At 39.3% G+C, this 15,797-nt stretch overlaps 1 protein-coding gene across 1 annotated transcript in view; it reads left to right on the forward strand.

Moving 5' to 3' along the window:
- PLCL1 (phospholipase C like 1 (inactive)) overlaps window positions 1-15,797 on the forward strand; it is a 179,976-nt gene that overhangs the window by 122,960 nt on the left and 41,219 nt on the right. The gene's annotated exons all lie outside the window — the stretch shown is intronic.

Raw genomic sequence — 15,797 nt, forward strand, 5'->3', positions numbered from 1 at the left:
AAATGACCAGCAGCATCAGTAGAGCCTGGTTGTGTATGGTGCTGGGCCCAAAACATGTGTGCACTTAGAAATTCAGATGAACCTCTGGAAATATCAGAAACCATAGCTTTGAAGAGAAGAGCTTTAGGTCTCACTTTGTGACAGTGATCCTGTGGATGTGTAGATTGAACAGTCTGATTAAAATTGTTATGGGTTTGAAGTTAGGAGCAGGTCCAAAATGGGCTTTGTGGATCACCCCCAGGAGCTGTTGGTAGGTAAATGCTGGTATGTCAAACCACTCTAGGTCATTTGAAGCAATTAGCAGAGGGAAGAAGTGGGGTTAGGCTTCTCTAGAGCAATGACTGTGGAAAATGGGTGTTGCACTGCATGGCTTCCCTGTTATCACTTCTCCCCTGGTGAATGTGTTTGGAGAGGTGGAAGGTGGTGTTCAGCCACTGCATTTGAGTCCCACCCAAATGCTGGGGGAAGCTGAGGCAGATGAGCACACACTGTGTGTGTTTGTGTGGGTTGCTAGTGGAGTTCAAGGCTTCTGTTTTGCTAAGGGGCCATTTTTGGCTTGGTGAGTGAAAAAGCTGTTTGGAGTTTCCTGAGTCATGTATTATTACTGCTATACTGCATTTAGGAGCTATTTGCTTTTGTTTTCCTGCTATTTGTCTAATAGAGTTCAGCTGGGCAGTCCCTGATCCTGCTGGCATATTACTGGTAGTGAAAGGTGAGTTTAGAAAGAAAATAGACCCCTGAAACTTAATTCTGTGGTGCCAGTCCCTGCTGCTGGCTGAGCAGACTATTGCTTCAAACTCTTGCTCTTAGGTGTTTCTTCTTATTTTTTGTTTTATTTGCATTAAGGAGAAGATAAATTGGTTCAGCAGCATCTGTGCATCACCACTGACATTTTAATTTTCAGTTAAAAGATTTTAATTAAAATCCAACATAATTTGCTATGAAAAATGAGATTGAATTGGTATTATACATGCAGACTGAACTAATGTCAATTTATGTATCAGTTTCAGGAACAGCTCTGTCTGATTAATCCAGGCAGTAGCAATGTTTGCTGGAAGGGGCTCTAGTTGCTCTTTTTGTATAATTCTGCCATTATTTTACCAAGATAATTATAGAGGGAGAAGCTTTGTGCTGGTTTTCCCAGTTTCTCTCTGATAGAGTTCTTTTCCTATTCTGCTTCTCTGTCTCTTTCTGGATGCTGTGTAATCATCCCTGCAAGATGCTATTGCCCTCTAGGCTTCAAGGAGAGATTTGTGTGGAGAAAATGTTTGCTCTTGCAATGCCTCAGAATGTACCAAGTTTTTTTTTTATTATTATGCAGGTTGCATTTGGAAAGGTATTGGTGGAATCCCTTCATGGCTTTGTCTTAGCTGTGTGATGTGTTCTCACAGCTGCACACTGGTGTTTGTGTGTCTGTGTGCTCACACCCATGTACCCTGTCTCAAGCCACAGGACTTAGCACAGCTTTACTCTCAACTCCTTGTGTTAGTCACAAATGGAGTATAAACATGTCCAGGATGTGTATTTAAAATGCATCTATTTGCCAAACATTGTCTCTTTGCAAAGGCTTAAATAGAAAACACAAGATGATTTTCCAGGCCTTAAGTTCCATTTTTCCCAGTAGAATAAACACCTGCATCTGATCAACTTAAGAGACATTTTCTGTCTCTGAAAATTCTGATTAAGCCATGGGCAGCATGTAATTTTCATGGTGAGGCTGTGCATATGGACTGCTTCGGAACCTGGTTTTGGGTTTGTGCAGCAGCTCTGCACAAGGTCTCTGAGAGAAACATTTTTTCATGTCATCCCTGTAAGTGTCTTTAAAAAGGAAATGGCAGAGGTAGTGAGGCACTTCTGTGTATGTTTTCTGGTATTATGTGAGTAAGAGCTCTCAAATACAAGAAGGAAAAACAATTACCATGAAACTTTTAAGAAACCACCATATGGTATTATCCAAACTGAGCCATTTATTGTACCTTAATTATTGGAGAACTCACAGTGAAAGGGGTATGGTTCAGGTTAAGAGGCTTCAAGTCCATGTCTCCTGCCTGCCCTCAGATTATCTTTATGGTCAGAAATGAAAAGGGTTGTTTCTCAGGTATGTAGTCTGTCTTTTTTCTGGAAGATACTCCAAGCAATCATATTGAAAAAACACTTGGGAATGATGTGTGGTGTCTTTTCTGCAAAGAAACATTTTATTTTACCAAGACAACTGTTTGACTTATTTCTGCTGCATGCTGCCACATTCCTACCATGAAGATATGATTCACAAAACATGTAGGTTTGATACAGAGCTCGAGCAGTCTCTGAAAACAGAAGGGTGGCTTTGTGGCTCGGTATTACAACATGTCAGCAGCATTCACAGCATGTCTGCCTTCTGTTTCCTGCATGATTGTAGATGCCTCAGAGATCAGCAAAGCACTAAAATATCTCTTAAGTTTCACTGAATACAGTTGATCTGTGTTTAAACGCCTCATTGACTCAGCAAGAGCTGGGGATGTATCATCAGATCTGTGCTTCGTGCAAAGTGACGTAATGGAACTTGTTATGTGGATATCACTCTGGAGTCAGATCTGTAGCTTCAGTGGTTGTAAGTACCTCTGACTCTGTGTTCAATATATGGGACATATGTACTTGAATTTTTCAGAAACAGGATGCAAGGAAAACCTGCTTCATACGCAGTCTTGTGTATTTGCCTATTGGATTTCAGAATTCGATTTCAAGCCCTATATTTTCAGGCAGCAGAGAAAGAGGAAGCTCCAAGCTTAGCATAAAGGATATCCAGAATGAGTGTGTCACCAAAAGTAAACTCCAAACTGTGGGAGGTAACAGCCCAGCTCAGTTAATACTCTAAAAGTGTTCTGCCCTTCAGTTCTTCACAGGTTTACTTACATCACTTCTCCCGCTTCTGATAACCATGTTGACCCTGAAATCAAAGGATATATTCAGACCCCTTCAAAATTTGTCCTTTGTAATTTAGTATATTTTGGGAACATTCTTATAAATAGGAGAAAACAGTTTTCTGTGAGAGTTTAGGAAGGAACCACAGATTGAGGTGGGGTTATGCCAACTTTACAACCAAAATCTCTGTATTGCTGTGGTGGTGCACAGTGCATTTCGCTTGGAGCTCTGAAATCAGTGTTTGAGTTTTAAAATACCAGCAAATGGTTGCAGGGTAGAACATTCCTTTTATATGAGGGCAGTAATGTTATTTCAGTTTGCTGCGCTACCAGAGTGTGCTTTGATCAACAGAATAATTTAGCAATTACAGAGTATCTGATGTGCCTCAATTTACCTAGTAGCTGAGCAACTCAATGACAGGTCATGTGTCACTTTTAATTGTCTTTGCAAAATGAGTTAGAAATGTATTATTTCCCAGAGTACACAGTTAAGAAATATGTTTGCCACTTTACTGCTTTACCAAGAGTTGATTATTTTTCTCTTCGTTACTAATGATCCTAGATGAAAACACCCTATGGGAAAGAAAAGAAATTGATTTGGCTTATGTATAGGCATAAGGAGGAACATATTTTTAATAAGCTTCAATATTGATTCAAAGTGAGAAAACAGCAGCAACAAAACCCACTGAAATTAATAAGGTCTGGAGTTTAGTGTCTATGGTAGTTCTAAAAATATTTAATTTTTGTTACTCTGTGTGTAAAATATCTGGTACTGTTACAGTGCTTTTGTACTTTTCTCCTGATTCCAAAGATGCCTTAAAATGGTATATCCAGAAAAAATGGTACAGTTAAGAATGGGACTTCCACAGATCTCATACATTGCTCCTGTGGGCTAGATTCTGTATTCATTAAATTGAGCTAAATAAGCAACAATTGCCTTGTGTGAACTAAGGGAATTCAGTGTGATTTGGATCAATGTGAGCATTAGGGCATCCATATTTTACTGCAGCCTCTGCTGAACTACAAGACAGAAGTATGTGCATACCATTTACCATATCCAAGGACATTGTTCAGGCTGTTTTCTCTCTTTTCTATATTTTTGCTTTAGGAAACACGATGATAGTGTTAGAAACTGCACTGCAAACAATGCATGCTGTACGAAGCAAGTAGAGCTGTTCTGCAATTACATAAGGTAGCTCAGATGAAAGAGCCTCTGTGTTCTGTGTCTGAGAGAGGAGACTTAATTAAGATAGACAAATTCTCCTGGGTATAACAAAGCAGTTCTCTGGTTACAGCCCTGATTAGACTGTAGTTCTTCTAAATGCATTACCAAAGTCTTCATTATTATAATTAAACAGATATAAAGTATGTTATCCCTTCATTGCATAAAGCTGTGCTTTAGGGTTAAGATGAGAAATTTCATCAACAGCTTTGAAATGGAAAGCTGACAAGCAAAGCAGGTGATTTCTAAATTTTTCTATTATTTTTCTATTTTTGTCCTTTTTAGTATTCCATTTAAAGACAGACACAAAAAAAAAAAAAATCTTAAGCAGTCTATTTACAGCAATATTGTTTTCCTGAGGCAACCAGCTAGGAAAAATTAGTGTCATCTGTAAAAATGGAGCTCAGACATTGGCCTCTCCCAGATCTGCTGGGTTTGGAGCAGTCCAGCCTGAGAATGGGTGTGCTTCCCTGTGTCCAGGGCATTCACTGCTCCTGGTTTCCTCCAGGGTGCTTTCTTGCTTACCTCTGGCCTCTTCTTTCCAAGAGTTAGCAAGTCCTGCAGCTGAATAGAGATGTTGCTCTAAGGTGAATAAAGGGGAAAAGTATATGTGTTTGGGAGCATTCATTGCTCATACATCCAACTAAAGGAACTGATGAAAAATAACAAGAAAGAAGGAAAGGAGCTGATAATTCAAGAAGAAGCTGACTTTTTCTCAACATTTGTCTTTTCACTGTACCTGCTTTTGTAAAAAACACCATTAAATTTAGAATCTGTTTCTCTGCTGGGAGGGATTACCTTTAAAAGTCTCAAAAAGCCAGAGCACTGGGGTTTAAAAAGGATTTGAGGAGCTGTTGGATGAACAAATGCACAGTCACTGCTATTTTAATCTAAATACAATATTAACAAATGAACAGTGTGACCATGGGGACTAAGTGTGTGTAAGTGTTTGTAAGATTAAAGCTTAAAATGAGCAACAACTGAATCACACAGTTGTTGCAAATCATAATCTATTTTAAAGGACCCATTGAATGAACTGTGAGTTCTGAGCTGATTTTTGTCTATGCAGAAGTGGTTCCCAGTGCTCACTTATGTCACTCTTCTGTTACCACTTGTTCACACTCACAAAGCTGTGGCCAGTGTTTAAGTGTCCTTGAGTGCCCTCTCAAATTGCTCTGGGCAGTGTTGGTGTGAATGACAACTGTGTAAGATAAGGGAAGCTTGTGGTTTAGCAGTGGGGCCTGTGGCTTTCTGTCCTCTAGAAGGCAAATACCAAACTTGGGCCTCTTAAAACAAAAAGCTTCTCCAAACCCCAGCCCAGCTGATCCTGCCCCCAGTTCTAGACTCCCCTTTTTCTGCCATGTGTCCCCTATGAAGGGATGGATGAAGACCCTGGCAGAAGATGCCTTTTCTCCGAAGGTGCTGAGATTGGTGTGTCAGAAACATTTTTGAGTCTTGTGCAGACCATGAGACAAATCCAGAGCAGATAGTGTTTCCTCAAAGTCTTCCTGGGCTTCTGAACTGAACTAGAAGCCAGGAGGTTCCCACTCTTCTGGCTGCAAATCCAACATTTATCTTATTGCTCAACATTTTCTAAATGTTGCAAGTGTACAAAACTATTGCAGATTTGAGGTGTTACTTTCTCCACATAAGTGCTAAGTTATGTAGCACTGAAGTGTAGTTATACAGTGGTTAGAGTTCAGTTTTTTCTAAAACCCCTTTAACCTCTAGTTCATAAAATTAAATATTAACTGAATGGAGGCAATTATACCAGGTTGGTGATATACTTAAACTGTAAAAATTCATGTATAAAACCCAAGGGATTGTAATACTCAGAAATGCACATAGTTTAATTCTAAGATAAAAGATTTATGATTATTCAGCAAATGTATTTATATGACCAAAACTACATTATAATTGCATTCCTTTATTTGTTAAAAAATCCTAAACCAAATAAGCAATTGGGTTTTTTTCTCCCTAAGATATGGGCTCTGGGAAATAGGAGAGTTTTGCCCTTGAAGGTGGATAATTTTGAAGGAATGCAATTAAAAATTGTAGCACATCTCCATAGCAAATCAGTTATTCTTTAAAAAAATTGGATGTTTATGATGCTGCAGTTTGCAGCTTATCAAGGTGTTTGTAACCTGCCTAATTTACTACTTATTTTGATGAGTAATGACAACATTCTGTGTCTGCATTGGTAAAAATTTGGAATGTGTCTACTTATGAGAGTCACATAATAAGATTTAATGAGGCTACCACAGCTGTTTCTTGAATCCTTCTTTCCTTTCTATTAATGGAGAAATCTGTGTTTTGCTTGTAAGGGAGATATTTAATTTGTCATACCGTTGCTAAGTGCACCACTGAAATAATTGTTTCACTTGTACGTTGTTTTCAGCCCTGCCAACTCCTTTAGCAGTGTAGGAGCACATTTCATGGCTTGAAACTGCTCTGATACCAGCAGGCATGATTTATGTAAACCTTGCTATTCAGCCCAGGGGTGCTGAAGGGGGATGTCTGCTATGCACTGTGCCCATAGATGCAAAGCTAAAAAGCTGTAGATGGGAGTAAAATAAAAATAAAAAATACTTGAGGAATTTTTGAGCCTGTGGTTAAGTACAGCCATATTTCGGTGCCTATATTGTAGAGGAGCAATCAGAAAGCTTTCCCTGATCCTTCCTTTGTGATGGAGTTTGTTGACAAGGTGTCTGCATGAGGGTTAATAAATCACAAAGGGGACAGTGCCACCTCTACGCACACGGGTGAGCTGCGCAGTGCCAGGGCTGCGCAGGGACCTGTGTGTTATAGGTCAGATAAAACACTGCCCTGTCTTGTCCATATATTTCATATTCAGCTTTATGTATTTTAGCTCAACCTATTTAATAATTCAGTTATGACTGACAATTGGAATTTTTAAAAAAATCCCATTAAACCAGTTTAATTACCTAATTTTATTGATTTTTGTAACTTCATCGCTAATTTTAGGTATAGGGGCTGATCTGAATTGGCATAAATGTGATTAATGAAGAAATAATCTAAGTTGATTAAAAAGGGTTTAAAATAATGTGATTAGCCTATTGAGATTTGTGTGGCTTATTGGATTACACATTTTATTCCTGGAGGACTGCTGTAAGATTCAGAATGAAATTAAATTGGTCACCCTATTTTGGGCCCCCAGTGCTTGGTAATCTCCAGTGCCATGATACCAGACCAGAAGGCACAGTCCCATTCAACTGTTTTCTCTTGGAAAAGCACAGGATTTAATTTTTGAGTTAATACCTAAATAATCAGGCCAAAAAATAGCACTGAAGTCTGGTCTGCTCCCCATTAAATAGGGCTTAAATGAAATCATGTTTGATCTTGTGGGATGTTGTTTTGGAAGGAGTCAGGTGCTGATGAAAAAGTGATGAAGACTCTCCAGCATCCTTGGGACATTATGACCATTGTCAGTTTTGTTTTTCCTGTTTAGAGTCTTGGCTTGATTTTGAATGTGTCAATTTCCAGGATTTAAAAGAATGTATCACTTGATAGTACTGATCTTCACATAATCTTTATATAATCATCTTCATATTTAATCCTCGTGATCCCTTCCAGCTCAAAATATTTTGTGATCTAAAATCTATGACAACATTAGTCCACATTTTGAGTTTCTAGGGGATCCATAAGGAAATATAATTTGAAGGACTTCTTAAAGTACATCGATTAAGGGTTTAATTAAACTACTCAATTGATAGCATTACATTCTGAATAAAAGTGCCCAGATATCCCTTAATTAGGGCATAGGGTGTCTGTTAAGTTTTTTCCTTATATTCATGCACATTTTTATTAATACTAATGCAATAATTATCAATACGGACAATATATGTATTAAACTAAAAGAATCTCTAATCTCTTACTTGAATGTGTTTTCCAAAATCTTCCTGATTCTTGTGGCACTTGTGAACTTTCCAATTTTCAAGGTAGTTTCTAAATTGAGAGCATCACATGGTGGACAAATACAACAATATTAGAACTTTTCTATCCTAGTAGATACGATATTTATACAACCAAGTATACTGTTTTGTGTGTGATCTTTCTGTTACATTCTGTGCTGATCATCCATGATGACAAAGTTGACTTTTTTAACCCAAAATTATTCTCCTGTGTCAGAGTCCTGCAAATAAGGGCTGGCCTTTGTGTTTTTAGAATTATGACCTTGTATTTTGCTCCTTATTGGAAGATACTTATTTTTTTATGTATTGCCTGTCAAGCAGTCTTTTGACTGCTGACTCACATTCTGTTATTCATCACTGTTGAAACTTGGCTTTGTATCATCTCAAGACTCCATGTGTATTGATTTTATGCTTTCTTCCAGGTCACACTAAAAATGCTAAATAGCCCTGGGATAAAGAATGGGTCCCTGCAGGATCCCATTTGAAGCATTTCTTCATGATAAGTGTTTCACATTTACTGTTGTATTTGAAAGTTTTCATTTATCTTGTGTTTGATTAATTTAATGCCTTCTGAGTTTATTTTTATTGCTGTATCTTCTTAATCAGAATGTCATTCACTACCAGGTCAACTACATTGCAAAAACCATACTACATTAGAGTCTATTACAGTGACTTCATGTGTATCATCCAAACTTTTAATATCATAAAAGCACAGATATCAGGTTAGTCTGACAAGCTCTGTTTTCCATAATGTCGGAAATAGGTAATGCTAATCATCTTTTTAATCTTAATCAAATATTTTTTCAGCTTTTCCATTATTTTGACAGTGAAAATTACCCGCTCATAGATGCAGTGCCAATCAAGTATTTAGAGATGTAATGAAGGGGAGTACCACTTGGGCATGTTTTTCCTTAGTTAGGTCTTTCTAAAATTATTTGGCTTTTCCTCCTGAGTTGCTACTGGCATTCTCTTATTCTCTTAATTTTTGTGTCAGATGCCTTCAAAGGAGGTTCTGTTACAGAATGAGGATTTGTACAATGGAGTTCTTCTGGGAATGCTGCAGCTGAGATCCCCTTTTTCCAGACCTTGATGTTACTACTTCTGCTTGAAGACAGAAAGTGTCTGTCTTTCTCAGCTTTATATTCCCTGCAGGATGATGAGTCCAATCCATGTCCAAGGTGCACTTGTAGACCAAGAAAGATTAGAGCCTGTGAGCAACCCAAGCACTTGAAAATAGTAGAATATTTGGGAGTAGTAGTGGTTGGAGACATTACATCCAATGAGGCGGGTCAGTCCCTTACCAACTATAAGCCTCCTTTCCAACTGAAGTAGATCTGGCACTTGGGGTGTCCTTAGTGAAGGGGCTTTTTCTTCAGGGAGAATGGACCTTATCCATGAAAAATCTTCATCAGGTGGTGTCTTCTGTAGGCTTATATGGAGACATTGTGTGTGTGTATTGAAGTGCCATACAGGAATCTGTTTCTCTCTGTAGATGTTGCTTAATGCATAAAGGGAGAGCTACTTGCCCTGATGGAAACCAGTTGGATGACACTTCAGCAACAATGGCAGAAAGCTCTGGAAAGTGGTAGTCTTATTGTAGACTCTCATGTTCTTTTGTGCTCTTGGAAGTTTTTCAACCTTGGCTTCATGGCCCTACTTCTAAAAAAGAAGGGAAAAGTAGTAACTTCAGCATGGTATCATGCCAGAAAATAAACCCCTCTTGCATTGTGTGCTTTTCATTTCCAAAAAGCATTTCCAGATGGAGTCTTTATGTGCTGCTGGTTTATTATTTTGCTCTAATTTGTCATTTAAACAGCAAAGATAAGTCTTCTTCAAGGTAAAATTGAATAAATTTGGTAGTGCTAGTCATTTAAAAAAGAAAATGAAAAAAGCAAGTACACAAAAAAGCATTTCTTAAGCAGCAAATCATTTTGGTTCAGGTGTTTTTCCTGAAGATCTGCTCCAGACATTCTTTTGTATCTCCTTCCAGTCTTAACACAACAGTACTTGAAAGTGTTTTTTAGTAGTGGAGCAAAAGAGGAAATCAGATAAGCGATTATAGTCTTGCCTCCTCTTGATCTTCTCCATGGGGATATTATTGTCTTCACTCAGTTTTCCTGCCCTTGCAGTGTACCCATTTTGCAGGGTGACTTTTTTCACGAGAAGCTGGCCATAGTTATTATTGTAGGTCTTGGTGAGAGCCCACTTCCCAAACCCAATATCCTGGTAGTCCTGGGGAGCTGAGGAAAGCCTGCTGGTAAATACAGATATTACTCACAGTTCCCCAGGACACTTTTCTTTCCTGTGTCTGAGCTCCCTTAGTCCTTGCTCTCTATGAATTGTGATAGTGTTGAGGCTTCTGTGTGGAGCTTGTGCTTGAGTTAAGCTGCTGGTTAGTGACAACTCGCTGGCTTTGCAGACATGCCAGTGGGACTGTTTTGGTATTTAGAGAGTTGTTGGACTCTGTGTTCTGAAGCTGTTTCTCTTGTATGTATCCATGTTGTATTTTTGGTCGGCCTTAAGTTTTCTGTTTGTTCCATTACGTGTGTAGCTCAGCTTTTAACAGTGTGAGTGTTAAATTTTGGATCTGGTTTTTATTCCCCATGTACGCAAATCCCTGAATTAGTAGGAATTTTGCCTTCAAGAGGCTACCAAGGTTGATCTCACAGCAGTAACATTGCCCTTGCCATCTTCTGAGCTGTGTGTTAGCCCAAGTGTAACAGGCAGCATCCCCATAGCTGCCTGCAGCAGGGATAAGGTGGTTTGGCTGTTCAGCCGCTGTGCAAAGGTAGCTGCTTTGTGCCATGAGTTGTCAGCCTGGATGAATTTTGAGTAGGCAACCTTTTCTTTGTTGACATGTGAGTTGTCACAGTGGGTATGTACCTGATGCTGAGATCCTATAGGCCTTGCCAAGAAGGATTAGAGGGAGTTTAGCTCCTTAATTTGGTGTGATAGCAGGGACTGTGAGAAGAGTTGATTAAATCTGCAGAATGGGCAGTCCAAGGATACTTACTCTCTGAGGATGGTCAGAACATGGCATTTAGATTTACAGAACAAAGCTTTGTGTGCTAAGGATGAATACTGGCTTCCAGTGATCATTGCTACCTGTCCTGATCATGTGCTGGTACTGTGGGTTCAAGCTTTGATCTACATCTGATCAAATGGACTGGGCCTCACAGGTGTATGAGATCCAGTTGCAGCCCTGGCCCAGGCTTTGACTTTGTGGTTTTTTGGATGGTTTGTATAAATCTTCCCTGCTCTGGCTTACTTCATTCTAGAAAAACTACTCTGTCATTTGTCAACCTGCTACACAGTGCTTTGAGTGCCATTAGTGACTCACTGGCTTCTTTACTTTCCTGTTAAAGGTACATTTTCCACAAGTAAAGCCACAAGTACAGAAAGCCTTAAGGTTTTCAGAGACTGAGATTCTGTCTTTGTATAACTGAAATGTCTAAAAGTGTGCCCCCCAAGATTATCCTTAGAGTTAATTTGTTTCTCTTACAAAACAGAAAATCAGGTAATCAGTTGACCAGTTAACTGGATCATCTGGAGTTTCCAGAGCTTTTAGGACTGTTTATTACAGTCTATTTGTGAGGACAGACTAAGCTGTCTATTACTGATTCTTAGTGCTAGGTTCAGGAGAAATGTCAAATATTAGAATCAATCTGGTGAAAATGTGAATTGTTTTTTGGGGAAATAGCCCTTAATCATATTTAAAGAGTTTATCTCTCGGGATTATTACTGAATTTCACATCCTTTCACAGGAGCCCTGCAGGTCTTTAAGGGTTTTTGGTGTGTTTGGGTAAGTGATGGTTTTTGCCTTTCTTATCCTCTTTAGCAGAATCCTGGAAGACTGTCAAAGCTTTAGAGAGCCTTCAGGAAACTTAATTTCAGACAAATAATATTTAATGAGCTTGACCTTTCTGTGCAGGTTTGCTATCTACTTCTTATCATTGCTCTGGTTCCTAACTTTAGATGGGCAATTTATGTCCTACAGTTTTGACAAAGAGGATGGGATGAGGTGGAGAGCATGTTTACTCATTTTTTTAAAATCCCACTTATTTATTTCTGTTAGCTCTTTGATTTAAACAGCAGAAGTTTGAGCAGTCAGAGGTCAGGGTGAACGGGGTGGAGTTTTCCCACAACTGCTGATGGCTTAGTGATCCTACTGTTTATGTATCCAGTCCCTCTGACGAGGATGATGTGTTCAACAGGAGAGCTTCTCCTATTTTTGGGAGTGTGCTTAGAGTGGTGCTCTGAATCCTTCCTTTAGAAGCATTGAGAAAATGTTAGGATGCAGTCAGGCCAGCACACAGATACATCTCCTTGGTCCTTAATGATTTCAGAGCAGGGGTGCATATGCTGTAATTTGAGTGCATATTGATGTGGTCTTGTGTTTGAGGTCTTGAGGTATTTTATATAATTGATACTGTGCAGGCTCGGGAGCAGGAGGGAGATGGAGTTGTCCTGTTAGATCTCCTTATAGGGGATAACCAAAGAACTGGAGGAACCTCTAGTTTTGAGTCACTTTGAAAAGTGTCTTGCCTTGGAAACACAGGGTTTTCCATGTAAGGAGCTTGGTTGTCTCTGGTAGGAAAGATCTTAGAGTGAAAAATCTACAAGTTAGGTCCTCATTTTCACATTGATGTAGATCTTTTTTAGCAAATTTCATCCTTTCTTCTTCATCTTTCACTGCCACAATAAATTCAGTTCCATCAGTACAAGTGACTGAGGATAAAGGGCAGTCCTAGACCAGTTACTGTCCTGTTACCTAGGCAAGATCAATTTTGATGACCTTAGCATCTTGGAGGAAGATAGACTTTCCAAGATTCAGGGCTGCATCTAATTGTGCTTTCTGATTGCTTTGGTTAATGAAGAGGAACAAGTGCTCCTGCATGGATGAACACTGAGGAGAGGTTTTTTGATAACTTGCAGTGGGAATGTTCTTGGCAGGTAGCAGGTTTCCTATCTATCCATGTAAGATGTTGGCAGCTTTTAGTTTGTTGGGTGGCTGTACTTGTTCCTGTACTTAGTATCCAGTAAAATGGAGCAGCAGTTTAGCCACTGGAGACACTGCAGCACAGTATTATTAGCTGGATGTCTTGTTTTAGAAGATCAATCTGTTGAAATTGGATTAAGGTAGAGAAAGCAATAGCTACACTAAAATTAGAACACAAAGTCTGGAGTCTCAGTCGAACAAGCATAAGATCAGTGAGGAGGCATAGGGTATGGAAATAGTCCCCTCCAGGCATCGGTGTGAGTGGGACCCAGTGGTGGGAGGACACTCCTCTGCTCCCCAGGGTGGTCACTGGGGATCTGGAGGTGTGTGGCCCGGCTGAACCATGGTGTCAGCATCCAGAGTGCCTTGTTCAAGCATTAGGAGCGTGCTAATGCAAAGGTGAGTGCCTGGGCTGTCAGTCTGAGAAAACAGCATTGGAACTTACAGAAACACCTTTTGACTTTTTGCAAGACCAGAATAATTAACTTAGTGATAATTATGAATGAAAACTTTCACATTATATCTAAAATAACAGCTCTCACTTTGAAAGACTGAGTCTGCTCCTAGTCTGGAGAGACCAAGAGGGGAATAGCTGATGCAGCAGTAAGCTCTCTTAGCAATTGCAGTTTTGTGGGGTTGGTGTGTATTATACATTAGATGGAGGGCATTGTTAGTATCAGTTAAAATAATCCCATCACTGTCAATAATAATTAAATCTTGTTAATTGTAGGCAATTAGTCTGTGGATTAGGTTTGAATTCTGTTCCATTGATTGAAAGATACGGGGAAGTCCCACTCTGATATGAATGCTGTTGAAGCACTCTGATATGAAGTGCTGTTTAACAATTTTGATGTTCCTTACTTACAACTAAGTACAAAACCAGAAATAGCTATCAAAAATAAAAGCAGGTAAAGACAACACAGAGGATAATCTAATCCCCACCAAAATCCCTGAGGGGTTAAAACTGAATGTTAAAAGGAAACCTTTGTTGTTTGTCCATGAGGTCAATTAGGTTTTTTTTTTTTCCCCAGCTGAATACCTGAAAAATGGCTGATTAATTCCCTGACTTGCTTTGATCAAAAGACACAGGTATCTTGGAACTAAAAATAAATGTTTTTTATTTTTTGCAGAAAATAATGTATTTACATAACATTTGTGCCTCCCTAGTTAAGACAAAATGTCAGACCTGTAGATAAATCAGATAGGCTGCTCTGATGAGATTTCCAAGTCTGGCCCTGAGGAACCTATGAAGGAATGAATCACTGCAGATTCCAAGGACATTAATACATCTAACTATCTGAGGAAAATAATACTAATTAATCATCAATGTTAAATCTAAATACTGCTCCTGTAAACATAAGGAAATAAAAAAGAAGAGGCTCTTCTAAAACCCACGGAGTGATCTGCTAAATTCGTCCGTATTCATTAGCATCTACTGCCTGGAGGTGGTCATAACCAAAGCTATGTATTAAGACACAGTATGTTAATGCAGGAACAGAATATTTTAGCATAAAACTGTAATTTAAAAAGTAGCTGACCTGAGGCACTTGCTTCATTGACTTTCTTCCTGTTTCTTTGAGACCCATTCTCATAAGTACTAAATAAATGGCAAGAGTAATTATTCTTGTCAGTAGAAGTCTCTGTACTGGTTTAATGAGAAATCTTTGTCATAAGAAGTTTAGAGGTCTTAATTTTGCTCTCAGTAGATTCCATGCCTTTAAATTCAGTAGTTAGGGGCCTGGGGGTTTGGAAATATTTTGGATGTTATTGAATGAAGTGAGTGAATGACAGCAGCAATTCTGTAGAAACATTCATATGACTAATTTGCTAAAAGTGTCTATACAGACATGCAAATGAAGAGTGGAGAGATCCTTGTGAGCATCAGAACTGATGCTCTGTGGCTTGGGGAGCTACACAAGTTTCTACTCAGACAGTGCAGAGCATCAAAGGACAGAGATGGGTGGATGGAGGGCCCTGCTAGAGCTTATTCATAGGATTTGCCGAGGAGTATTGCCTGAGCAGGTTGAATGACACAGCAGATAAACTGCAGCTGAGAGCAACCAGCTGCTGGGGTAGGGAAGGGAAGTCCAGGCTGCAGAGGATTTGGGAGTCAGGGGTTTTGGCATCTCAGAGCAGATCCCCAGGGGCTGTTGGGAAGCTGGTGCCTGATGCAGGTCTGGTGTCTGGGCCTGAGGCAGCAGAGTGGAGGCCTGAGTGCTTAGTCCCAGCATCAACATTTCCTTGCCTTGTGGCTCCTTTTCCATTAAAAATTCAGGCAGCTGAGGTCCCTTCAACAACAAAAGGCAGAAAACTAAGGAAGTATTGGTAGTGGCTAGGGAAATAGTAGGGAAAGCAATTTTAACAAGTTTTTCACAATTAATTGCAGTCTTAAGTGATGCTTTAAAAATATTTTTGGTAGCTGTTGGATAGTTTACTAATGGGGTAGATGGAAATCATGCAGAGAAAAGAATGATTTATACTTCATAATTATTGTGAGATGTTTTGAATTGATAATATGCAGGGAAAGGTTCAAGTTTAGTTGCTGCGCTAACATTACAGACAGCTTTGTAGGCAGCTGGCTTTACAAGAAGTAGTTGATACTGAGAAGACACTCACATGTCTGGCTGAGTATTTTCTCAAGAGGAGTTAGAAAATATATCCTAAAGGCAAACGCTTTGGATTTCTTGTCTGGCTGTCTATTTTCCTGCAGTGCTTTGTAGTTGTTGTACACAGAAATGACCAGA

The sequence above is a fragment of the Molothrus aeneus genome, chromosome 7 (genome assembly GCF_037042795.1).
Source record: "Molothrus aeneus isolate 106 chromosome 7, BPBGC_Maene_1.0, whole genome shotgun sequence".
Lineage (NCBI taxonomy): Eukaryota > Metazoa > Chordata > Aves > Passeriformes > Icteridae > Molothrus > Molothrus aeneus.